Source organism: Rhinopithecus bieti, unplaced genomic scaffold (assembly GCF_001698545.2).
Source record: "Rhinopithecus bieti isolate Rb0 unplaced genomic scaffold, ASM169854v2 scaffold_13689, whole genome shotgun sequence".
NCBI lineage: Eukaryota > Metazoa > Chordata > Mammalia > Primates > Cercopithecidae > Rhinopithecus > Rhinopithecus bieti.
Window position 1 is genome coordinate 862114 of NW_016808044.1, and position 27784 is coordinate 889897.

General features: G+C 39.7%; 1 long non-coding RNA gene across 1 annotated transcript in view; it reads left to right on the plus strand.

Moving 5' to 3' along the window:
* The window catches only part of LOC108537666 (uncharacterized), a 44652-nt gene extending 19556 nt beyond the window's left edge, over positions 1–25096 (plus strand). The window contains exons 2-3 of the long non-coding RNA XR_001887888.1: positions 19502–19649; positions 24784–25096. This is a non-coding gene — a long non-coding RNA (uncharacterized LOC108537666). The remainder of the gene's footprint in view (positions 1–19501; positions 19650–24783) is intronic.
* Positions 25097–27784: the final 2688 nt, after the last annotated feature.

Sequence of the window (27784 nt, forward strand, 5' to 3'; positions counted from 1 at the left end):
CTTGTCATGTAGATGAAGCCTCCAGGTAGCAAGTTTCAGAGAGAAGAGATAGCGAATGTCTCTTATCAGACCTTAAATGTGTCAGACTCTCTGGAAAAGACCGGTAAAGGAAGGAGATTCTTACAGAATGCATATTTCCCCCACAAGAGATAATTTGCAGGGTCATTTCAGAATATGTCAAAGAAATATGTTTTGGGGTAAAATACTTGTATTTTCTTCAGGGCCTACCGTCTGTCACGTGATCCTGAACCAGAGTCAGGTTGGAACTCAGTGTCTTATTGCTACAAAGAGTCTGTTTTGTTCGTTTTAAGATATCTGTTTTAATGTTAATGTTGGTCAGTTGTGTCTAAACTCCAAAAGGAAGACGCTATAATGCTGTATATTTGACCCCTAATTCCTGTCATGGACTGAACTAATTTTTCAGGCTTCTTCTTTTTTCAAGCTTTTGCAAAAAGAGGGGTCCATTCAGTTGGTCGGGGGACTTAGAAATTTATCTTTGGTTTACAAACCAGTATCTTCCACCTGGATTTCATTTTCACTCGCACCCTGCATGTGCCCCTTCAAACCTCCAGACCTTTGTAGCTTCCTATCCTCTCTCACCTTCCTGACCAACCTAAACAACTCATCAATATTCTCAGACACCTTACCGTAACATCATCCTTATGTCCCAACAGCTTCGTTATTATCTGACTAGTTTAGTCACCCATTCCTGAGAAGCTAAGTCTCAATGGAAAAAAAAAAAAAAAAAAGATTTGTCTGGGTGACGTGGCTCACGCCTGTAATCCCAGCACTTTGGGAGGCTGAGGTGGGTGGATCATGAGGTCAAGAGATCGGGACCACCCTGGCCAACATGGTGAAACCCCATCTCTACTAAAAATACAAAAATTAGCTGAACGTGGTGGCATGCACCTGTAGTCCCAGCTACTTGGGAGGCTGAGGCAGGAGAATTGCTTGAAGCTAGGAGGCAGAGGTTGCAGTGAGTCAAGATTGTGCCACTTCTATTCAACATAGTACTGAAAGTTCTAGCCAGACTATTACGCAGGGAAGAAAAAGTCATCCAAATTGGAAAGAAAGAGTAAAATCATTCTGTTCACTGGTGATATGATCTGATTAGTAGAAAACCCTAAAGGCACCACTAAAAATTGCTAGAACTAATAAATTCAGTAAAGTAGCAGGATAAGAAGTTAGCACACATAAATTAATTGAATTTTTATACACTCACAATAATATAATGTCAATCATGAATCTGTTTTGAAAATGTTAAGTTTGAAATTCTTACCCTATAACCAAGTAATGATGATGATAATTTACGTAAATATACAGCCTATGATTCTAAGAAAAGGGTCTGTTTAAAGACATAGATTTGGAAGTCATTGAGGTATAGCTTGTAGTTAAGGCTCTTTGTGTCAAATTCTATCAATTTCCTTTCCTTCCATGTAAAATGTAACCTAATTTTCACCCATCCTAACTTTCTTTGTACTAGTCTAATAAGCCTTTTTCCTTTCCAGTATCGCATATATTCACAACCTGTATTTCCCAATGCAGCCTCTATAGCCACATTTAACTCACATCTCATCTTCAATATGTCGACCCTATGTCTAAATTTTTTCTTGTGTCTGATTTCTTATTACAGGTGTAAACATCACTATTTTACTGCTTTTCCTCAGCTAAAAGTTCATTCATCATTGATTCTTTCATTGCTTCCACCTGTAGCATTCAACTGGTTGTCAACTTTTGCCATATATGACCTTATAGTGATTCTCATGTCTAACCTCCTCTGTGCTTCTCATGACCTCCCAAATCTTAAGCTTTAGTCTGGTGCCTTAGACCAATCAGCCCTCCTGACACTTGACCTCCCAAATCTTATTCAGAATTATATAGCTAACAGTTGACTCTACCAGTCTCCCATCCACCCTAAATTACAATTCTGTCAGCCTGTGTTCCGTTCCACAAGTATTCCACTTTCCAGGTATTTAAAATTCCCTAGCCTCAAGTATGTTTAAATTCCACTGGTACTTCATGAATTATCTCCAGTATTACCTCTTCTGGGGTACCTTCCTTGACTCCAACTCAAAATTAATTTCCGCTATCCACTACTTTTATAGTACTCTGTTTATCTATGTTTGCGTTTGGCACAGCCTGACTTTATATCCTGGTATGCATACTTGTGTGTTTCCTTCTCTCTTTGGTGTAAGATCTTTAAGGATATAAACCATTCTTACTCATCATTGTCTCTTCAAGAACCAACAAGATAGCTGGCAACTAGGTATCCATTAAATATTGATCCAATTTAAGTTAAATATGTGATATGGCTTGGCTGTGCCCCTACCCAAATTTATCTTGAATTGTAGTTTCTGTAATCCCCGCATGTTGCGGGAGAAACCAGATGGAGATAATTGAATCATTGGGGCAGTTTCCCCCATTCTGTTTTAATGATAGTGAGTTAGTTCTTACGAGATCTAAGCCCCTCGCTAGACACTGATTCTTCTCCTTGCTACTGCCATGTGAGGAAGGATGTGTTTGCTTCCCTGTTTGCCATGATCGTAAGTTTCCTGAGGCCTCCCCAACCCTGCAGAAAGGTGAGTCAATTAAACCTCTTTCCTTTATAAATTACCCAGTCAGTCTCAGGCATGTCCTTATAGCAGCATGAGATCAGATTAACACAATATGTAATTTGGGTTTTTGTAACAGATATTTCCTAAATAATAAATGACATTCCCAATTCCTCACTAAGTTGTTCTTTCTCATAGTTTAAGTAAGGTTTATCCATCTGACTCCATGCTGGGAAAGAAAACATGAATCCTGGCCAGAGGCCCCTTTGGTGTCTAGAATAGCTTGATTGATGTACTTTTCCACCATCTATGAGAAAAGAGGGCTCTCTCTTTTGCTTTGAAGAGGTGTCTTATCAAAAACATTTCCGAGGGATTGCCCATTAACTTCAGAACGTTTTATTATTTCCTCTGTGGACTGATTCCAAATTATCCCCCTACAATTTTCTTGTAGTTTTTTCACCTGATAGTCACTAGGTATTCTACAGTCACCCTCATTATGAGAAGAATAAGTGTTGAAAGTAAGACAGAGGTCACACTCCCAGAAGTGAGGACTTACTCATACAATATGCATTGATTAAGTGCTCATTGTACATAGAGTAGAACACTAAATGCTGTGGAGGACCACAGAAAAAATAAAAGATGAGGGTTCTGTCGTCATTTATTTTAAAAAATGGATTTGTAGGGGAGACAACGATAACATAGATTAAGAACTTGAGAATGACAGTGTATTAGTAAATTACAAAATGTACTTATAATGTAAGTAATGCAAAGGATGGTATTTGAAAAGATGGTCCCATCTCAAGGTGATTTGTTCTTTTTTCTTGTGTCTTATGCTGTGCCCATTTGTCTGCCTGTCCCAGTGCTTCTCCCTTTTACCAACATTAAGTTTATTTTAGATTCTTCCAGAATACTTCTTTGGCTATTCCAGCCAACAGTTGTGTTCCACTTTTCAACACTATAGCACTTACTGTCTGTTACTCTCAGTTGGCTGTCATCACATAATTCCTTATTATCTTATCCATATACCAGTAAAAATCGTCACTGTATACTGAGGGCCTATTGTGAAGGCTACTATGCATTAAGCATGGCAGATGGATTATTTCATGTAAATGCTACAAGATCCTATGAGGTGTAATTGTTTTGACTGCTATTTTACAAATGGAGAAACAAAACTATTTAATGTACCGCAAACTTCATAGATCTGAATTCCAGTCAATCTAAATCCTAAAATCATACCCTAAATGTACTTCTTTGGAATAGTTCTCAGTATTTTTTGGTGGGTGATGGTAAGGGGAGCATGTCACTCATCCCACTGAAAATTTAATAAGTTTGATCGCCATTTCTCTCAACATATGATTGCATCTTTTGGGCATAAGAAACCCAGAATAAACTCAACTAAAATCAAAAGAAAATAAGTAATAAAGATGAGGACAGAAATAAATGAAATAGAAAACAGATACAATAGGGTATATAAACAAAGACAAAAGTTGGGTCTTCAAAATTTGAAAAACAAACACATGTACACACAAAAAAAACCCTGGATAAATTGATTAAGGAAAACAAGAAAATAAAGCACAAATTAAGAATTTTGAGATACAAAGGAGGATGAAATTATAAAAATTTAGAAGAAACATCAGAAATTTAAAAGAAAAGTAAGCATACTATAAATAATAATTTAAGTAAATGATTTTGAACATAAATAAAATGCACACATCCACAGGAAAAAATCTAGGCCCAGCATCACGGTTCATACCTGTAATTCCAGCCCTTTGGAAAGCTGAGGTGTGAGGCTTGCTTGAGACCAGGAGTTCAAGACTGGCCTGGGCAACATAGGGAGACCTCATCTCTACAAATAATTTAAAAAATTAGCCACATGTGGTAGTACCTGTAGTCTCAGCTACATTGGAGGCTGAGGTGGGAGGATTGCTTGAACCTGGGAGGTCAAGGCTGCAGTAAGCCATGATTGTGTCACTGCATACAAGCCTAAGTGACAGAGCAAGACCCTGTCTCAAAAAAAAAAAAAAAAAAATTAAAAATCTAACCAAAATTGACTCAAGAAAGAATAATAATTCTATAATCACTACATATATTGAACCCTGAATTTAAAAAATTTCCACCAAGAAAACATCACAGTATCTAACCAGTGTGGAAAAATGCCATCTTTAAGGAATATATTCCAATCCTATAAAATTCTTTCAGAGGAAAGTATGTAATCCTCCCAAACTTATTTTATGACTTATTTTATGACACTATTACTGTCATAATGTAAACCAGTGAAGGACAGTCCAAAGGAGAGAAAATGAGATGCCAATTTCTCTCAAGAATACAGATTCAAATGTCCTAAACAAAACACTAGCAAACCTGATCCAGCAATGTTTAAAAGAAATGCATCATGACCAAGTTAGTCATGATGTCAGTTGATTTGACATTAGAAAATATATCTATACAAATTCTTACATTAATATATTAAAAAATAAAAATGGTGAAACTCAATTGAAGCCAAAAATTAAATGTCATAGCCATTCATGAATAAAAAAACAATCACTAAACCCAGAGTAGAAAGAAAGAAACTTCCTTAATCTGATAGTTTTAATTAAAAAACACTACAACAAAGATCATATTTAATTTTGAAATGATTAAAACATTTCCTTTTAAAAAAAGGATAAAATACAAGAATGTCTAGCAGCACTTCTGTTCAGCATGATGTCTCATCACCCACGTGAAAACCCAGTTCCCAGTCCCCACTGCCTTTAAGGTAAAATTCAAGCAGAGATCTCTGAGTGACATGAGCTCTCACGGACCTACCCATACTCATTCCTGGGTCCTTTCAATCTTTCTCTATGCCCCTTCCCAATTTTTCCCTGAGCAATACCCTAAATAATCCACTGGCATCCATTCTAACTTAGTGTATCTGCTGGGTAGGTCAGGAAGGACCACTCAAACTCACCAGAAGATGTCTTCTTCATCTCTAAGTGCCAACCCTCTACACTTGTTTGGAAGTCTCCCAACATAGCATGTGGTTTCAGTCACCACTCTGTACCTCTGCATGTGCTGTCTCCTTCACCTCTTGCCTTCTCTCCTCCCTTCTGCATCATGAATCTGCCACACCCTTCTAAAATGCATTTGGGAAAGTGATCTCCTGAGTGACTGTGTCAATGACTGTGGGGGCAGTTACCAACAGCAGGGAGGAGCAAGCTCTCTGGTGACTCTTCTTTTTTCTTTTTTTGAGACAGAGCCTTGCCCTGTTGCTCAGGCTGAAGTGCAGTGGTGCGATCTCAGCTCACTGCAACCTCCACCACCTGGATTCAAGCAATTCTCCTGCTTCAGTCTCCCAAGCAGCTGGAATTACAGGCAACTGCTACTATGCCCGGCTGATTTTTTGTATTTTTAGTAGAGATGGGGTTTCTCCATGTTGGCCAGGCTGATCTTGAGCCCCCAACCTCAGGGGATGCACCCACCTTGGCCTACCAAAATGTTAGGATTACAGGCATGAGCCACCATGCCCAGCTGACTCTTCTTACAAGGGCACTAATCCTAGCTGACTTGGGCTTCATCCTCATGACATCATCTAACTGTAATTTCCTCCCCAAAGCCCTACTCCCAAATGTAATTTGACTATTAACTGAAGAATCACTTCATAAATATACAGCCTCCCAGAGTGACTGAAGGATAGCAAGTATTTGGTTGCTTTTTTTCTGGCATGTTTATTTTTGAAATAATCCATAATTTCCTCAAAGCCATTTCCAATTATACACATAAAAGAAATTTATCTTTTTTCTTAATGACCATAGAACTTTATCTATGCCTGACTGAAAACCCTGACTACTCTTTATCTTTTATTATAAATTTTTGTCTGTAAATCTTATCTCTCCTATTAAGCAGTAAGCCCCCTCCCTATCTAATCTACCTTTATATATCTCAAATAATCTTAACAAATATGTCAGTCTCTCCTGAAAGAAATGAATGAAAATGAACAAAACAATAGATAACATATCAGATACTTAATATGTTCTCTGTGTTATGATAAGCACTTTGCATGTATTATTTAATATACACATGCAAAGCATTCTAAATGGATTCCATTAGTAACCCCTCTACACAAATGAGAAAACAGAGACTCTGAGAGGTTTTGAAAAGAAACCAATATGTCCAAAGTCACATGACTGTAATGATCAAAACCAGTTTTGCAGGTGGGGCTATCACACAGCCAGTAAGCTTAACTTCAGTGCTCTTATGTCTCCCTACAAACAGTCCTGTGAGAGACAGTAATGAATATAGGAAAGCCTCTGGTTTAGCAATCAACTCTTGCTTTCTTAGTCTGCTTAGGCTACCATAACAAAATATCATAGATTAGGTGTCTTAAACAACAGAAATTTATCTCTCACAATTCTTGAGGCTCGGAAGAAAGTCCAAGGTGCTGGCCAAATGGTTTTCATTCTGGGGCCTCTTCTTTGGACTTGTAGGCAGCCACCATCTCTCTGTGCGCTCATGTGACTTCTTCTCTGTGCATGTGGGGCTGGTGGGGGCAGTGGGAGGAGAAAGCTCTCTGGTGACCCTTCTTATAAGGGCATGAATCCTAGTTGGGCTTCACCCTCATGATGTCATCTAACTGTAATTTCCTCCCCAAACCCCACCTCCAAATACCATTATATTAGACGTTGAAGCTTCAACAAATAAATTTTGGGATTTTGAAAGGACATAAACATTCAGTCAATAACCCCCCCTCCTTTTTTATTTAATTAAATTGATTAATTAATTAATTTATTTATTTTGAGACCAAGTCTTGCTCTGTTGCCCAGGCTGGAATGCAATGGTGGGATCTCGGCTCACTCCCACCTCTGCTCCTGGGTTCAAGCAATTGTCCTGCCTCAGCCTCCTGAGTAGCTGGGATTGCAGGTGCCCACCACCATGCATGGCTAATTTTGTGTGTGTGTGTGTGTTTTTAGTAGAGACAAGGTTTTACTATATTGGTCAGGCTGGTTTCAAACTCCTGACCTCAGGTGATCCACCCACCTTTTTTTAAACAATCAACATTTACTTTCTTACAGTTCTGGAGGCTGGAAATCTCAGATCAAGGTGTCAGCAGGTCAGGTTTCTCCGGAGACCTCTTTCCTTCGTTTGCAGACAGCCGTCTTCTCACTGTGTCCTCACAAAGCCTTTTCTCACTGCTGGTCCCATAACACTTGCAATTAAAATAAAAAAATAAACAAACAAAAACCTGAATGTTTAACCCAGGTTTCCTGCTGAGAAAACTCAGGAAATCATTTGCCTCTCAGCCTTAGTCTTCCAAACTGTAAAATAAGAGATGTTATAGGTGGGTTTGAAGGTTGCTTTTACTCTGTGATTTTGTGTGCTATCAAACTTGTTTACTATATTTCCTTAATGCAAACACCCCCTTGCAGAGATTTTTTTTTATTATTATTATACTTTAAGTTCTAGGGTACATGTGCATAACGTGCAGGTTTGTTACATATGTATACTTGTGCCATGTTGGTGTGCTGCACCCATCAACTCGTCAGCACCCATCAATTCGTCATTTATATCAGGTATAACTCCCAATGCAATCCCTCCCCCCTCCCCCCTCCCCATGATAGGCCCCACTGGTGTTCTGTGTCGCTCGCATTGGGAGTTGGAGACTGGAGCTGTTCCTAATCGGCCATCTTGCTCCGCCCCCCTAAGACTGGAGATTCTTTACCGAGCTTCCCATATGATCTAGTTCAACTCACCTCTATGCCTTTACATTCTGTCTTTCCAATTCAAAGCACTTTGTCCCTTGCTCTTGGCTGGTCCAGTTCTACTCTCCTTAAAGACACCACTTCCATCCTGCCTTTCCACGAAGGCCATGCCAGCCCACACTAATCACCATCTGCCCAGAGGAGCATAGCACTTTCTCTTTTACATTGTTCTCTAGTCATTTATTGCATGTTTTGCTGTGGCATTTGAAATAGAAGTTCCTTAAGTTTAAAATTGTGCCCTTTTAAATGTTCTACAGCATGTACCACAACCATGGACGCACTATAAAACATTTTATTATTTACTTGGGGAAAAAATGTCTGATGCTTAACAAAGAGAGAACACTGTGGGAAAATCTAAAGAGTTTACAGGATTAGTTAGAAGCTTTGGTATGACATTGTCCAAGGTCACGGTATATCAGGAAATCAGAATGAGTTATATTGAAATCATGGCCCATAGGGTAGACCTCTGTAAAGGTCTTCTGTTGACATAGCTGCATAATACAAGACAGAATGAGATTCGTGTCTGTTAAAATCAGCATTCAGTACTACACAGCCATACAAAAGAGCGAGATCATGTTCTTTGCAGGAACATGGATGGAGCTGGATGCCATCACCATTAGCAAACTAACCTAGGAACAGAAATCCAAATACCACATGTTCTCACTTATAAGTGGGAGCTAAACTATGAGAACACATGGACATATAAAAGGGAAAAACAGACACTGGGGCCTACTTGAGGGTGGTGGGTGGGAGGAGGAAGATCAGAAAAAATAACTATTGGGTACTAGGCTTAGTATCTGGGTAATGAAATAATTAGTACAACAAGTCTCTGTGACATGAGTTCACTTATATAATAAACCTGCCCATGTACCTCTGAACCTAAAATAAAAGTTAAAAAAAAAAAAATCACGCGTTCCTTGCAACAAATAAAAAAAAGAAACGGCTTTTTCTTTTTTTAAAGGAAAAAAAGAACATCAACAACGCTCAAATAACAGTACAGCCTACCCAAGCACAACACAACAATGACAAGCTTGGGTCAACCGCATCCAAAAATCGTCACGGACAAATATAGTTAACGAGCATGATGAGCACAGATTCTTCGTCTTCACCACAGCATGATCCCAGCTGAGGTAACCGAGAGAGATCGCGACAGACCGGGCTGTTTCACACAAGCCGTGACGGGCTCAGCTGGTTGGATACTAGTCCATGATTCGTAGTCTCCTCTCAAAACACAGTCATCTCCATCTCCTCCTCTCTTCAATTTATTCCTGGATGTTAACCTCACTTCCTTCTTCACCAAGAAAAAATAAACTAAGAGAAAGGAGCTCACTCAACTTACGTAGTTCTCCTTTCTCTGCTGCCTCATCAGGGACTCCCTCCCTCAATTATCCCCCAGATCTCAGGTATGGTCACCTCTCCCATCCTATTCTCCCTCCTAACAGCACTTAAAGAATTTCAAAATCTCTTCTATCTGAATAGAAAAAAAAAAAAAAATCCCTGCATCTCATTTTTCCTACCCCTTCTCTTCTGACCTTCAGCACCAAACTGCATTAAAAATTGAACTCTGCTATCTCTCTCCTTACCTCCCATTATCTAGTTAACCAGTTGCAATCTGCTTCATAACATCATGAAACCTGAAATAATAAACGGTGCTCTCAAGGTCATTAAGCACCTATTTTGTTGTCAGATTCTGTAGAGTTTAGAAGTGGCTTTGAGCTCAGATGCTCTCGGGTATGACGCCCAGCTCCTCTGTTTACCAGCTGCTTGACCCTTTGCAGTTACTTAACTTTAAACCTCATTTCCCACCTATGTAAAATGAATATAACAAATTCTTCATCAGAGGACTGTCCTGATAATTAGGTAAGGAAATGTGTCTAATGACCTTGACCTGATTCCTGTCTACTGTTGATTTCTCTACACCGTTGATCCTGTTTCCTCCTTCTTGACCTCCTGTCTCTTCTTAGCTTCTAATGTCATGGGTTGTTTTTGCAATGCTAATCATATCCTTTTCCAATGGTTCCCAAAAAAATTTAGAAATGTAATAGAAATCAAATCAGTCGGCTGGACACGGTGGCTGGCTCCTGTAATCCCAGCACTTTGGGAAGTTAAAGCAGGTGGATCACCTGAGGTCAGAAGTTCGAGACCAGCCTGGCCAGCATGGTGAAACCCTGTCTCTAATAAATACAAAAATTAGGCCAAGCGTGGTGGTTCATGCCTGTAATCCCAGCACTTTGAGAGTCCGAGGTGGGTGGATCACGAGGTCAGGAGATCGAGACCATCCTGGATAACATGGTGAAACCCCATCTTTACTAAAAAATACACAAAATTAGCTGGGCATGGTGGCGGGCACCTGTAGTCCCAGCTAGTAGGGAGGCTGAGGCAGGAAAATAACGTGAACCTGGGGGGCGGTACTTGCAGTGAGCCAAGATAGCACCACTGCACTCCAGTCTGGGCGACAGAGCGAGACTCCGTCTCAAAAAAATAAGTAAATAAAAAATAAAAATAAATTTAAAAAATAAAAATTAGCTGGATGTGGTGGCAGACGCCTGTAATCCCAGCTACTCGGGAGGCTGAGGCAGGAGAATTATTTGAACCCTGGAGGCGGAGCTTGGAGTGAGCCAAGATTGCAAAGCTGCACTGCAGACTGACGACAGAGAAAGACTCTGTCTCAAAAAAAAAAAAAAAAAAAAGGAAAAAGAAAAGAAACCAAATCAGAGTGAATATGTTAGCTTAATTGCAGGTCAAACTGTATTAGGGACCTCTTGTATGGCAAAACTGAGATTTCTGTCACTTTCCTCAAAGTCTAAAGGAGTTTGGACCCACATGAAATCATAGCTACATCTGACCCAGCCAGTTACACTTTTCAGCAGAGACCTCGCCACCTTCATCCCTCTTCCTCATCACAGGCAGCTTGCACTTACCTTTTTTTCTTAGAATCTTTTTACTAAATCACTTTGTTTAGTTGTTTAAGAAACATTTTACATATGCACAACCTGCCAAGGCAGACTTTCCCACAAGTTTTATGTTGTGCAAAAATTCCGTAAACACCTTTACACTAGGTTTTCATGGCTGAAATGCAATACACTTTGACCTCTATTCTCTTGTTTTGTTTTTGCAAGTCATGGGAAAATACTTATATAACAGCTTGTTCTTTATAGAAATTATGCTGATGGAGCTCTGATCTTCCAGCCATAGGCTGGGTCTGGCTCCAGCCAATGTACAGTAGCTTCCCCTTACCCACCGGGGATACTTCCAAGGCCCCCAGTAGATACTGAAACTGTGAATGACATTGAGCCCTATATATACTATGTTTTTTACTACACATCTATTGCTGTGGTTTGGATATGGTTTGTTAGGCTTGATCAAGTCTCATGTCGCAATTTGATCCCCTGTGTTGGAAGTGGGACCAGATATGAGGTGTTTGGATCCTGGCGGAGGATTCTTCATGAATGGCTTAGTGCCTTTGTCCCGGAAGCGAGTGAGTTTTCACTCAGTTCTCACCGCAACTGATTTTTTTCAGAGTCTGACACCTCGTCTTGTCTTTTTATTGTTTCCCGAGCACAACGCCTTTTCTCCTTCTGCCTTCGAACATCAGACTTCAGGTTCTTCAGCCTTTGGACTCTGGGACTTGCACCAGCGGCCTCTGTGGGGCTGTCAGGCATTTGGCCTCAGTCTGGGGACTGCTCTGCCAGCTTCCCTGCTTCTCAGGTTCCACCCTTGGGCTGGCTCACTAAGTTTGTGGGGCGGGGGCTTTTCATGTTCAGAACATCATGATGCTCATCACATCATGAACCCTGAAATAATAAACAGTGTTCTCAAGATTGTTAAACACCTATTCTATTGTCAGATTCCGTAGATATTGGAAGTGGTTTTGGGTTCATATACTCTTGGGTGTGATCCTCGCTCCTCTGTTTAGCGGCAGTTGGCTTCTATCATTCCCCACTTGCAGAAATCATTTAAACCTATCTGGTGGTGGGATCTTAACTTTACAGTCGTGTGAGCCAATTCTCTTTAATAAATTCCCTTTCAAATATATGTTTTCTATGAATTCTGTCCCTCTGGAGAAGGAAGCCTGACTAATACACCTACGATAAAGTATAATTTATAAATTAGGCATAGTAAGAGTAACAACAATAAAAAATAATAAAATAGAACATTATAACAATACACTGTAATAAAGTTACATGAATGTCTCTCTCTCACGACATCTGATTGCACTATGCTCACCCTTCTCGTGCTGATGTGAGAAGATACAAAGCCTTTGTGGTGAGATGAAGTGAGACAAATACTTAGAAATTGTGACGTAGCATTATTAAATAAAATAAGAGTGACGTGAATACAAGCACATCATAGTTCATGATAAGCACTGCCGTATCATGACCATTGATCTGATAACTGAGACAGTTGCTAGTTAACTCATGACATCTGACATCTATAGTGTGGATCTGCTGGACAAAGGGCTGATTCATATCTTGGGTGTGACGGAGCAGGACTGGGAAAGATTTTATCACTCTACTCAGAACAGTGCACAATGTAAAACTTACGAATTGTTGATTTCTGGAATTTTCCATGTAATATTTTCAGTCTGTGGTTGACCTTGAGTAAATAAAACTGTGGAAAAGAGACAACTGTATTAGCTGGCAGAGAGAAAATGAGACTTGCTTCCCTGAACAGCCCCCACAAACTTAGCGGAAACCATAAAATTTCTATGTTGCCCATTCATGGACACTCACATGTTGGGTAAGGGTGTGAGGCTTCCGGAGTTTCCACATATACAGGATAGTCCAGGAGCTACCTCTACAGGACATGGCAAGACAAAGGCAGAAGCAAGTAAATGTCCCGTGCAGGACCTTTACAAGCAGTGGGCACTTGCTTAAATTTTACCATGTGATTTCAAAGCCAGTCCCGCATTCCAATTGTACTGTTTTGTTGTTGTTGTTATTGTTCTTGTTGTTTCATTTGTTTTCAATAGCTTCTAAGCAGGATACCAATTCTGTAATGAACCGATCCTTAGGCTATACAATAATAGAAATAGTTTCTATTAGAGGGATGCCTCACTGGCTGTGCTCCAAAGAAGTTCTGTTTGTATCAGAATTTTTCAATTTGAAATACGTTTTATTTTATTATAGATTCAGGAGGTACACGTGCAGGTTTGTTACATGGGTGTGCTGTGTTACGCTGGGGTTTCAGCTTCTAGTGAACCCATCACCGAAATAGTAAACACAAGAGGTGGTGTTTCCAACCCTGGTCCCCCTCCCTTCCTCCCTCCCTCACTGTTTTTGGAGTCCCTGATGTCTATTGTTTGTATCTTTATGATAATACTTACCCATTGTTTAGTTCCTGCATGTCAGTGAGAACATTTGGGCTTTTTATCTTGCATGATTTCGCTGAGGATAATAGCCTCCAGCTGCGTCCATATTGCTGCTAAGGACATGAATGTGTTCTTTTTTATGCCCGTGTAAGTATCCCCTGGTATATTTGTAACACATTTACTTTATCCAATCCACTGTTGGCAGACACTTAGGTTGCTTCCATGCCTTTGCTCTTGTGAATAATGCTGTGATGAACCTATAAGTGTGTGTGTCTTTTTTATAAAACAATTCTTTTCGTTTGTACCCATTAATGGGATTACTGGGTCAAATGATAGTTCCATTTTTAGTTCTTTGAGAAATCTCCGTACCCTTTTCCATAGGGGTTGAACTAATTTGCATTCCCACTAACAGTATAAGCATTCCCTTTTCTACACAACCTCACTGACATCTGTTATTTTGTGACTTACTATTATTATTATTATTATTATTATTATTATTATTATTTGAGACAGAGTCTCGCTCTGTCGCCCAGGCTGGAGTGCAGTAGCATGATCTTGGTGATCTCGGCTCACTGCAAGCTCCGCCTCCCAGGTTCACGCCGTTCTCCTGCCTCAGCCTCCCATGTAACTGGGACTACAAGCTCCTGTCACCACGCCCGGCTAATTTTTTTTTTTTTTGTATTTTTATTAGAGACAGGGTTTCACCATGTTAGCCAGGATGGTCTTGCTCTCCTGACCTCGTGATCCACCCGCCTCAGCCTCCCAAAATGCTGGCATTACAGGTGTGAGCCATCACGCCTGGCCTACTTTTTGACTTTTTAACAATAATCATTCTGGCTGGTGTGAGATGGTATTTCATTGTGGTTTGAATTTGCGTTTTTCTGATGATTCGTGATGTTGAATATTTTTTTCATGTTTGTTGACCACTTGTATGTCTTCTTTTGAGAAGTGTCTGTGAGATGGCATATTCTATAAGCAGTTGAGAATATCAGAGTACTAAGAAAACAATTCTGGAATAAGAATTATAAGGCCTCTCATGGCTGTAATCCCAGCACTTTGGGAGGCTGAGGCAGGCAGATCACGAGGTTGGGAGTTCAAGACCAGCCTGGCCAATATGGTGAAACCCGTCTCTACCAAAAAAATACAAAAATTAGCTCTGCATGGTGGCATGCGTCTATAGTTCCAGCTACTTGGGAGGCTGAGGCAGGAGAATCACTTGACCTGGGAGGCAGAGGTTGCAGTGAGCGAGATTGCACCGCTGCAATCCAGCCTGAGTGACAAAGCAAGACTCCATATCAAAAAGAAAAAAAAAAAAAAAGAATTATAAGGCGTCTATTTTACTACCCAGTGTGACACTACCTACCTAGGTAGTCACAGCTTCGGACAAGTCACACAGGCCTATAAAAAGCTTTGTTTAATTAACAGTAAAATGGGAAGTTTTGATAACTAGATTCCATTCAGTTCTATAAATTCTTTGACAAAGAATTCAATGTGTACCTATTTAGACAGTTTGGGTTTGGGAATGTTAAACTGTGTTAGAGCCAAGACTCAACTCCATTCCCTTTGCTATATATTCTGGAATTGGTGCCTTACCTATTTCTTTGCAATGAGCAGAAATATTGGCAAAGCTATGTTTCTTAATGCTGGAGAGCTGCTTTCTATAACCCTATCTAGAAGATAACGCCTTTTCCTCTGCTAAAAATCTTGACAGAAACAAATCTTTTGACTGTAAGGAAACCCAGAGCTGCAATAACCTTTGATCAATTGGGTTAGATTCTAGGACGAAGATTCTCGTAGCATGCAGTTGGCCAGAGGAACCCTAACTGTCGCTGCATTCATGTCAATATGCAATTATGAAATAAAGCAGCAGGATGTGTACAGTTTGGTTTGAAAGTGAACTTTTAATCCAAAATCAAATTTCTCCTGGAGGAGCAGAGTACTAGGAGGTGGCTTTCTTCTACTAAGTGAGCTGGGCTGTGTGGCCATCCAATCATATGCATGGAGAAAGAGCATATCTCAGTGGCCATGAGATTCTGTAGGATTGCACCTTAGCTTAACATTAAATTTAATCTTCCTTGGTAAATTCAAAATCATATATCATATGTAATAGCTCAGTTAACCCAAAAACATGCCTCTGTCAGGTACTATATGCCTGGCACTATGGGAAGTTTCAGAGGTATAGCTATAGCTGCAAAACTACAAGCTACTGCCCCTGCCCAGGAATAACTGATTACGCAGAACTTCTCATGTAAAACAACATTGCTACGAGTGACTATTTCATGACTGTAGAAAAAAGTGGATGAATTTACCTAATTGTTGATGACCTAGAAAAAGTTTCTTACACTTTCTTTGTGTCCACTACTTTATCTGGTAAAATGGAAATAACAATAATAATAATACACACTTTTAGTGTTTACTAGGAAGATTAAATGAATTGATACAGGAAAGTGCTCAATAAATGTTAACCTTTGTTATTAGTTGGGAGATAAAATATGTATGCACATAAAAATCAAAAGATAAAATTCTATGATGAAATAATAAATGATCCAAACTGGGATTTCCTGGGGTGAAATAGATAAAGCACAAAGACAAACTGAGTAAGAGAAGCATCAGTATGGGGGGAGCCTATGCTTGGATGGGGCCTGGAAGGATGAGTGGGATGTGGCTGGGCAGATGGAGGGGATGGCAAGATGGTAAGCTGTGAATGATTGAAACTTCAGTATCAGTTTACTACACACATGAATATTTAAGAATTCAACTTTCAGCTATAGACATCTACATATAGAATGTTGAGATAAATATAGGCCTGTATAAGTTAAATTATTGGAGAGACTCTATCTTCATGTTATTGTGTGCACTCACATACACGCACGTGCTTCACTTTTCAAATGCATAGCATGGAGCAGGCACGAATCACATCTTCCCCAGTGATTCAGTAACAAGGGATAAATACGATCTTCTAATAATTTTGTACATTTGTTTTTAATAATACTAGATTGCATCCTAAAATTTGTCTGGCTAATCTCAAATATAATCAAGTATACTAAAATAAGTAAGGTAAGATAAATTATAATTTATTAATTACATCAAACAGTATTTTTCTAGGTAATTGCATGCCCAGTAAGGGGATCACCTATGAGAGTATCAACAGTGATACAGGAAGGGTGCACATGAAAGAGAGGAGGGACTGTGGTAAGATGACTATAATACCCTAAGCGTTAACATGAAGAATAAGAGGATCTGAAGTACTAAGTCTTCCTTCAAGTATGATGACAATGCATTACATCTTTATTTACTCAACACCTATCAGTTGTTGACTAAATTACATGATGAAAATGCAGCACAGATTAGAAATAAACATGTTCTGCCTAGCTGCTTAATCAGTATTGTATGATTAAGTTATCTAATCACATTATATAATTATACATCTTTGTAGAGCATAAAAGAAATGTACAAAGAGTACATTTCAGGGTCTCTGTAGCTACTTGGGGGAAGGAAGATCAGAGTTTGTTAGTATGACAGCTACAACTGGAACCCATCTAGCATACAACTGGGAAATTCCTTTGCTGTTTTCAGAGAGGAAGACAGAAATTCTAGTCATCTTCGGACAAGATGAGGGATAAGTTTGTTGACTGGGTTCTGGCTACCATGAGCTCATGTTAACAAAGGCGCTCCACAGTCAGGTGCAGTGGCTCAAGCCTGTAATCCCAGCACTTTGGAAGGCCAAGGCAGGCAGATTGCTTGAGCTCAGGAGTTTGAGACTAGCCTGGGCAACATGGTAAAACCCCATCTCTACCAAATACAAATAAATTAGCTAGACACGGTGGTGCATGTCTGTGGTCCCAGATACTCAGGAGTCTGAGGTGGGAGGATCACTTGAGGTCAGGACGGGGAGGTTGCAGTGAGCCAAGATCACGCCACTGCACTCCAGCATGGGCGACAGAGTGAGACCTCGTCTCCAACAAAACAAAACAAAACAAAACAAAACAAAACAAACAAAACAAAACCACAAAGGGCCTCCTCAAATCATTTACGTGTATCCTCAGGGTGAAAGGTGTGCGGGATTATTTGGCCAAGCCACACTCTCTAACACCTCCTTCTCATGTGCACAAATAGACACACACACACACATGCGTGTACGCACACACACTCATCAAAGCCATTTCTGTTGCCTGTGCATCGAGAAATAATTGCAAGTGTTGTCCCCTGCCCTTCTTCATTACCCATGCAAAAGGTAGAAGAGCTCAAATTCATTACAAAAGCCTGGGACTGGGCAAGAAGTCTTGAATTTGTCTAAGTCTCCCCAACATTGCCCAGGGCAGAGAAACCAGGTCTGCTGCTTGAGTCTCTCACATATCAGTTTTCAGGATTAAGTAGAAATAATCCTCCAGGCTGAAATGAAATATTCCACAGGACAACTCAGTTGTCAATGCATATACTCCACGTACCCCAAACTGTGGGCAACTGAGCAATTTCTATTTTGCAATGATAAATACAAACAAATACTTATTGAGTGTCTAATAGATCTCTGTGCTATATTTGCATTGAGCATTGCTGGAATAAAAAAGGTTGTGAAGGTGCATACAGCCTAATGTAAAATGCCCATTAATTAGGTAAATTACAGGGTGCTGAGTGCTTCCCGGGGGGTACCTTGAGAACATATTGCAGGGGATCTGCTCAAATCAGGTCTCTACATGAATGTGATTCTTAGGCTGAAGGATGAGAAGGGCTTAGGTGAGAGAAGGATACTGGGCAGGAATATCATCATGTCCAAATCAAGGGAACACAGGTGCATAAGAACAGATTGGGGAAGAAAGGCTGTTAAAAAATTGAGTCCTGGAAAGGATGTGTCTGTTTGATTCTGAATCTACTTCCTGTGAGTTTTCTGTCAGCCTCAAGGTACTGACCCATAGGGATGACATAACAAGGTTCCTTTGCCCTAGGCTTCTGTTTGGCCAATAGGGAGCTTTAGCAGATATAAGAGGGAGGGTGGAAAGTGAGTGCAGGCTATTAGTACCTTTTCTCTTTCTAGGTTGCCTTGGGTTGGTTGTGTCCTTTGATCAAAGGTCACTACTCCTTTCAAAGTGGCATTCTCTGCCTACTTCAGCCTTTCCTGGTTGGGATTGCTTATTCTCTCTTCATCCCTTCTGGCCTAACTGATAGCCTGTTACTGGTCCCAGGTAACTGTATGGATCTTCGGAGATGTCCTACACCTAGCTACACCATTGTCTATGGCCCATTTATCATCTTAATATTTTAATTTGGATGTGCCATCTGTTTCCCATTAGGATGCTAACTGATGCAGTTACAGAGCTGAATTCTGTTCAGAATAGCTACGTAATGATCTCAAAACCAAAGAAACCTCAGTTTATCTGAACCCCTTTTAACTGGGAGTGGTCATACAATATAATTCAGGCCAGTGAGATGCAACCAAGCATTGCAAAGGGGAGATTTCTAGAAATGTTCTTGAAAAAGGGGACCATCCCAGATGGTTTGTCTGTTTCTTTAGCTCTTTTCTCTTTTTTTCTTGGACAGTGGACACAGCGCCCACATTTTGAGCCTCAGATGAAAACAACCAACTAAGGATGGAGCAGAGAGCTGAGAAGGAGTCTGTGAGCCTTAAGGCATTGAGTGGTCACAATACTAGCCATGACCTGTTAATTTCCAGATTACAGTTACACAAGGAAAATAAAGCCACATTTGAATGAGTCACTGTGATTGGGTTCTTGTCCACAAGCAGCCGATACAATCGTAACTAATAGTATTTTTCTTCAGTTCTGCTTGCCTTATACTGGCTGTATTTATAATTTTCCTGGTTTCTGTTTCAATGTCTCAAGTCTGGAACTCTGTTTATTGGCTTCTCTAGCTTTTGATAACACTTCCTTCTTGCTTCTCATTTCCAGGTTCCTCAATCTCGTACCTTTTAAGACTACCCATCTAGAAGAGATCGTGAGCAGACATTTCTCAAAAGAAGACAGACAAGCGGCCAACAAACATATGGAAAAATACTGAACATCACCTATCAGCAGAGAAATACGAATCAAAACCACAGTAAGAAACCATCTCATTCCAGTCAGTCTCATACCGTCATCATTAAAACATCAAAAAGTAATAAATTTTGACTAGGTTGCAGAGAAACAGGAAAGCTTATACACTGTTGGTGGGAATGTAAATTGGTTTAGCCACTGTGGACAGCAGTTTGGATATTTCTCAAAAAACTAAAAATAGAACTACCATTTCACCCAGCAATTCTCTTACTGGATGTATACCCAAAGGAAAATAAATTGTTCTATCAAAAAGACACATGCACACGAATGTTTATTGCAGCACTATTCACAATAGCAAAGAATGGAATCAATCTATGTGCTCATCAATGGCAAATCGGATTTTAAAAAAGTGGTACATATACATCATGGAATACTATGCAGCCACAAAAAAAACCCCAAAATTATGTCCTTTGCAGCAACATGGATGCAGCTGGAGGCCATTATCCTAAATGAATTAATGGAGAAACAGAAAACCCAATACTGCATTTTCTCACTTATAAGTAGGAGCTAAACATTGGGTACACATGGATATAAAATGGAAATGATAGACACTGGAGATTCCAAGGGGAGGAAGGTGGGAAAAGGGGAAGGGTTGAAAATTACCTATTAGGTTTTCCTGTTTGTTTGTTTGTTGTTTTTAGAGACAGAGTCTCACTTTGTCTCCCAGGCTGGAGTGCAGTGGGGCAATCTCAGCTCACTGCAACCTCCACTTCGAGAGTTCCAGTGATTCTCCTGCCTCAGTCTCCTGAATAGCTGGGATTATAGGTGCATGCCACCATGCTGGGCTAATTTTTTGTATTTTTAGTAGAGATGGGGTTTCACCTGGTTGGTCAGGCTGGTCTTGAACTCTTGACCTCAAGCGATCTGCCTGCCTCGGCCTCCCAAAGTGCTGGGATTACAAGAGTGAGCCACCATGCCCGTATTAGGTGTTATGCCCACTATGTGGGTTGACGGGATCAATAGAAAGCCAAAGCTCAGCATGGTGCAGCATACCCTTGTAAGAAACCTGCACATGTGGCCCTTGAATCTAAAATTAAAAATAGGAAAAGGACTACCCATCTAGAAACTAGACTCTTTTACTGAACTCCAGGATATTTTCTGGTAAACCTTTGTGTGGAGCTCTCTGAAACAGCTCCAGAATTCTTGACTCTAGGAAGAAAATGGTATGTAGCAAGTTAATGTAGTAGAATACTTATTGCAGTTGAAATCAGAGGATCTGAATTTATTTCTCTATTATTTTCTGCTTTGTGACCAGGGGCAAGTTTAGTCATCTCTCTTAGACTAAGGTTTTATCATTAAAAATGTGATAAATTGGCTTTACCTATGCCATAAAGTTGTTGTGAGATTAAAATCAAATAAAAAATGTTTTCAGCTTTGCTTTGAAAACAGCCCCACAGCATCATAATGCAAGCATTATTATTAAAATCTGGGAGTGATGGTGCTAGGACATTGGGTAAGAGCCAGGACATCTGGATGATTATGAGCCTAGAGGAGTCATTTAACCTTCTGATACTTCAGGGTTTCTAGTAGCTAAATAGTGATATTATTAACATCATCTGCCTCACAGGATTTTAGGATATTTACTATCCCAAAAAAGGCTGCCTTTGGACATTCAATTTTTATTTTTTTTTCTCGGTGTTGAGGTCTTAGCTAGTGGCATAATAAGAAGTGAGGGATCCACAAATAAATTAGGTCAGAAATTACCTTATTATTGTAAGATACAGGAATCTGGATATTTTGTGAAATCCTGTTTATTTTCTCCTCTGGAGCTGAAGAAAGGAGGCATTTGGCAGATATTTCCTTTTGTCTGAATCTGGCTTTCTCTCTGTTTCATTTGGCACTTTCTCTACCTTACGAAAGTAGCGGGTAACTAACCTCCATCTACTAAGTCATTGAGGTCCTCTGCACTACTTCTTCAAGAATTAATTCAAAAATGAATCTCCAGCTAGGTTTTCCTGCACTTAAGCAGTAAACTCCTGCAAGCTACCTGCCAAGAGAACCTGGTAGAAGGGGCTATTGCACACACACACACCCAATGTGTATAGCACCAAAAATGGGCTGGTTAACATGAAAGATGGGGTGGCACAGCCATTTTAGAGCACAATGCTGGAGCTGGACTTCATGGATTTGAAGCCCATCTTCTGATTGCATGACCTTGGTCAAGTTACCTGATCTTCTTGTACATCTATTTTCTCTTCTAAAAAATAGGAATGATAAGAGTACCATTTACATAAGTTTGTTGTAAAGATCAAATCACATTATAGACAAAATGCTTAGAACAGTACCTGGCACATGGTAAGATTATATGGGGTTTTCCTATCCTGGTCATCAGATTAGAGATCCAGGCTTGCAAACTCAGATCCCTCCAGGAGCCAGACAGGTGATAATAGCAGATGTGGGTATTCTGGAAATTGCAGTAACCAGAGACTGCAGATCCCATCCAGAGCAGGCAGTGAATACTCAGCTCCATTCCACTATTACCAAGGTGAGAATGTGGGCCAAGTGTGTCAGAGGATTCAATTACTTAAGCAAAACTAGAGGCTGGCTGCAGTGGCTCACACCTGTAATCCCAGCACTTTGGGAGGCCAAGGCAGGTGGCTCCCTTGAGCCCAGGAGTTCAAGACCAGCCTTGGTGACAGAGCAGTATCCCCTCTCAAAAGAAAAGAAAAGAAAGAGAAAAGCTAGAAATTTTATTTTCACTGTGATTTCAAATATTAACTAATTTAAAAACCTTTAACACTGTACGTACACCAAACAAGACAGAGCTGAGGGTTGAATTCAGCCTACAAGCCTCTGGTTTACAATATTTGAATTAGAAAACCTAGAGTGGATGGGCATCTATATAACTCAGCTCTGTAATTTCATGTACTGGTTCCCAACCACTGGGTTCCTAATCTTGGAAAATTCTGCTTGAGCCAGAACTGCACCTGCATCTTGAATTGAATAAACTGATACTGGAAAGAGGAACACAAGCAACTGTTGTGTGCCAGCTTGTGCCAACAACTGAAAAATGTGATCTTACTACTGTCTCATTAAGAGGTGCAAGGTGGGCACACCCATCCTGGTTTCATAGATGAGATAACCCAGACTTAGAGAGATTCAGCAACGTACCCAAGTTTATGAGGCCACAGTTGACAGAGCAGAGATTCATATCCAGATCTGTCTCACACCAAAGCCCATGTACTTGACCACTTGTCAATTGGTGGTTTGTCAATTCAGTTAAAGATATGCAGATAATGTTAGCCACTGATATAATACATACATTTCAAAGTCTTCATGGCTTACTCCGGTTGTAGGTTATTGCTCACTTACCTAATACCCAGAAGTATGTACCTGAGCAACAGGCAGCCTCTCGCCAATCATTCAGGAACCATCTTCTAGCTTGGCTCTCTTTTACTGTGGTTGCCAACAGGAGAGTGTGGGGAAGAACATGGAGTATATAACACCAGAGGGATTTATGGGTGGGGCTTGGGAGTGGTGCATGTCACTTCCGAGCACATGCCACGTCTCTGAATCAGGCATGGACCACACAGGACAAGGCAAGGGAGGCTGGGAAATGTCATCAGGATATGACCCAGAAGGAAGAGAAAACCAGGGTTAGTGAACATCTAGACATTTCCGGCAAAGAAGTTTGGCTGTCGATATTCTTATCTAAAAGGCAATAATTTTTTTTTTTTTTTTTTTTTTGATAGGGACAGAGTTTCACTCTTGTTGCCCAGACTAGAGTGCAATGGCACAATCTCGGCTCACCACAACCTCCACCTCCTGGGTTCAAGCAGTTTTTCTGTCTCAGCCTCCCGAGTAACTGGGATTACAGGCATGTGCCACCATGGTTGGCTAATTTTGTATTTTTAGTAGAGACTAAAGTTTTCTCCATGTTAGTCAGGCTGGTCTTGAACTCCTAACCTCAGGTGATCCAGCCACCTCGGCCTTCCAAAGTGCTGAGATTACAGGTGTGAGCCACCATGCCTGGCCAGCAATAATTGTTTTTTACCACCTAGATCCAGTGCATTCTTCCTTGGGGAGTCTTTGTAATTAGATCACAGGATTTTCAGCCTATTTTGTCCAAGAGATGATGATGAAGTCCCATTGATAGCTATATTCCCATGAACATGTTTAGCTTTTTCTGTATTAGCATATTACAGAGGCCTTTTCTTTCTGATAGTTTATAACCTCAAAAAAGTTATGATGTGGACAGTCCCTTTAAATCCCATAATCCATCATCAATGATAGTATTATGTAGTAACTCCCACTTTTAAATTGAATTTTAGTGCTCTCCATTAACAGTTCACTAGAGAGAAATGACAAATAATTTCATGGCTCAAGAGCAAAAGATACATGAATTCAGCAAAAACCCACAGGGTCTGGCAGCAGTGATCAGTAGGGGGTGAACAAAACGTGTAGTCTTCAAATTAAGGCTATTTGCTTTCCATCTTTCTAATTGCACAATTTAGTATCACAAAGGGTCATTAGCACATCTTTTTTAGAATAGCGTTTTGCTATTATCCTGCGTTAAGAGTGTGTCTTCTTGCTGGTATTGTTTCTCATTGCCCCATGTTTGTTTACAGGCAGAGGAGACTGGAGCCTTAAAAGCCGAAAATCTTTGCTTCAATGTATGAACCAATTTCCCATTCTCATTGAAAAGGAAGATATTCCAGGGTGCCTCATTTTTTCTTTCCTTGAGGTTTTATTTATTTATTTATTTATTTATTTATTTATTTATTTCCTTTTAAACTCTTCAAGAAAGAATAGCACTTTAGGCTCAGTTTATTGTAAAGATTTGTAAATGCATCCAGGACTTGGCTTCCTCATACAACGTCTTTTTTAAATGCAAGGAACATCCCCCTAGAACATTGTATGCACTCAGCACAGCTCCTTCTGCACTAACCACATCAGGAAAAGAGGGCAGGATGACTGTCTTATGTAACCTCCGCCTCTGGGCCTCTGCAGAAAGAAGAAACTAGTAACTTTATTGAGATTTATCCCTTGTCTAGAGGAACAAGCCCCTACCCACACTACAGGGATGTCACTCCATAGCTTGCTGTTCTTTGACCTCCAAATACTCTGGGCACCATGTATGAAAGGGAAATCTAATGATGATGTAGGAAAAACTAACAGCATTATTTGTTCATTGTTAGGAAGTGAAGAAATTTCAAGTCCTGACGTTCCTGTCAACCTCATAAGAAGCTATTCTCCATTCAGCCCCTGGAGAGATTATAATTCCATCGGAGTCCACAGAGGTTTGCTGGTGGTCTGAATACCATCTTACTATGTCATTTCTCGAAAACCGGATCACTCACCTGTTCCAGAGAGCCCCAGATATGATCATAGAAAGCTTCAGAACGGTCTTGTTCTTCTGCTACTCTCACCCTGAGAAGATCCACAGTCTGACTCCTGGCAATGTGGTAACACAGCTCGGAGAACCCAAAGGTTAAAGTCCTCACATCGCCATCTAGAGCTCATCTGCTTCAAAATCATCTGCACCTCCCAGACACTATATCCCCACTTATTCTTAGAAATAACTTGACCATCAGTACCGTTTTATAGAACACTTACTATGTGCCAGACATTGTTCCAAGTTTCCTATAAATATTACAAAACCAAAATATCTTTTATGTAACCATGTTGTATATTAAAGACTCATATCTGTTAATTAATTAATTAATTAATTAATCTTTTTAAAAATTCGAGATAGAGTCTCACTCTGTCGCCCAGGTTGGAGTGCAATGGCACAATCTTGGCTCACTGCAACCTCTGCTTCCTGAGTTCAAGCGACTCTCCTGTCTCAGCCTCCGAGTAGCTGGGACTATAGGCGTGCACCACTATGCCCAGCTAATTTTTGTATTTTTAATAGGGATAGGGTTTCACCATGTTGGCCAGGCTGGTCTCAAACTCTAGACCTCAGGTGATCTAGCCACCTTGGCCACCCAAAGTGCTGGGATTACAGGAGTGAGACACTGTGCCCAGTCTCTGTTAATTTATTAATTCTTTTGTTCCTTTATTCACTAGGGCACTCCATTCACAGTAGTGACAGCTGCCATAGGGTTTCAGTGTTTCAGAGTCTTACCAAACATTAGCAAGCTTATTGTCATCATACTATCCATGGACATTATGGGAGCCAGCAATTTGCTGTCTAATGTTCAAGTCAAAATAATGCAATATGTCAAAGCTTTATATGGGCTAATGTTTGTTCCTCGTTTCATAGTATTTTCATGATCTCCACTTCAAATGCCTTTCGCCGCAGACCAAAAAGAAAAAAAAAAAAAAAAAAAAAAAAAACAAATCAACAACAAAAAAATCTTATGACAAGTGAATCTTCATTCCAAGACGTGAAAGAAAGGAAATGTACAAATATAATATTTGCCTATGCAATTAAAGATGTTTTATCCTTGAAGGTCTCAATATAGAGACTGTATCTTTTCCTTGCTGGCTCTTACAGACTTGCAATAGGCAGCTACAGTTCATAAATACAACAAAATTATTCAGCTTTTTAAGGTGCTGCTCCCAAGATACTATTACTTACATCTATTACCTATATTTCTTCCCAAATATCTGGCATCAATATGACATAAGTACAAACATTATGTAAATTCTATATCTAAAAGGATGGAAAATAAAGAACCTTAGCACCTTTATTAAAAATACTCAGAAATATCCTTTGTCTTTGGGCCTAAAATTATTCAGAAACAAATAAAATGCAGATTAATTAGGAAAACGTAAAATCTTAGAAAACAGACACTGAAGGTAAAGAACAAAGGGAAGAAAAATGCAGGCCTGAGTAGGTTGAAAACTCATTTGATGACTTGAGACATCTTTTTCTTTAACCCACCCGTACAGCCTGATGTAATTGATAACCAATTTGTTATGCCTAATCCCAGCAGAAACCTATCATCCACATCTACTATGTAATTGCTTTGAGAGTAGGAACAATTTCATTTCAGCTGGAGACCTAGACATAGAAACACATCATTTTAGTACACATGACATAGTACAGTAGTGATGTAATTCAGCCAGTAGGAGAGAATTTTTTAAAATACCTGAGGGGTAATCCTTAACCTCATTACTATTAACAGATGCAAGCTTCTCCTCCATCTAAATTCTTGGCAAAGTTGTCAATGAGTTATCAAATTGCTGGTCACAGTCTTTGTTGATTCTATTTCTCTTCCCATTGGAAGAATTGGTGTTAGTTGTCATCTCCATTCCCTTTTACTTAAAAACCTGTACAGTTCATGCTGTTAAAAATCTGTACTGTTCATGATGGCTTCCATACCTATCACCACCAAAGAGTTCTTCATGTTGCTGATTCCAATTGTTGTTATTAGTACTGTTTTTCTCAACCTTTCATAAAGATGACTGGCTTGTATCCTCTCAATCTTCTAGAATTGGGTTATATTTTTCTTGTTGAGGTGTAGGAGTTCTTTATTATTTTAAATATAAGTCCCTTATTTTATATATGTATGTATGTATATATATATAAGGTATATGTGTGTGTATATATATATAGTAAGTTTTATATGTATGGTGTGTGTGTGTATATATATACAATTTGCAAATAATTCCTCCCATTCTCTGAGTTGCTTTTTTACTTTCTTCATAATGTCCTTTGAAGCACAAAAGTATTATTAATGTATCCATTTTTTTTTTCATCACTTATGCTTTTGTCTAAGCTGGCTTTGACTAACCCAATATCACAAAATTTTACTGCTATGTTTTCTTGGAAACTTGTATAGCTTTAACTCCTACATGTATGTCTATGACCCATTCTGAGTTATTTCTGTGTATGGTGTGAGGAAGGGATTCGACTTCATTCTTTTGCATTGGTGTATCCACCTCTCCCAGCACAATTTGTTCAAAGTAGCTATTCTTTTCACCATTGAATTATTTTGGCACCCTTGCTGAAAATCAACTAACTATAAATGTAAGGGCTCATTTCTGAACTCCCAATTCTGTTTTGTTTCTCCATAAGTCTATACTTATGCCAACACCACACTATCTTGATTACTGTATGTTTGTGTTAATGTTGACACTGGGAAGTTTTTAGTCTGTTGTGCTAACAATATATCATCGATTGATTGCCTAATAAACAACACAGGTTTATTTCTCACAGTCCCAGAGGCTTGGAAATCCATGGTGCCAGCA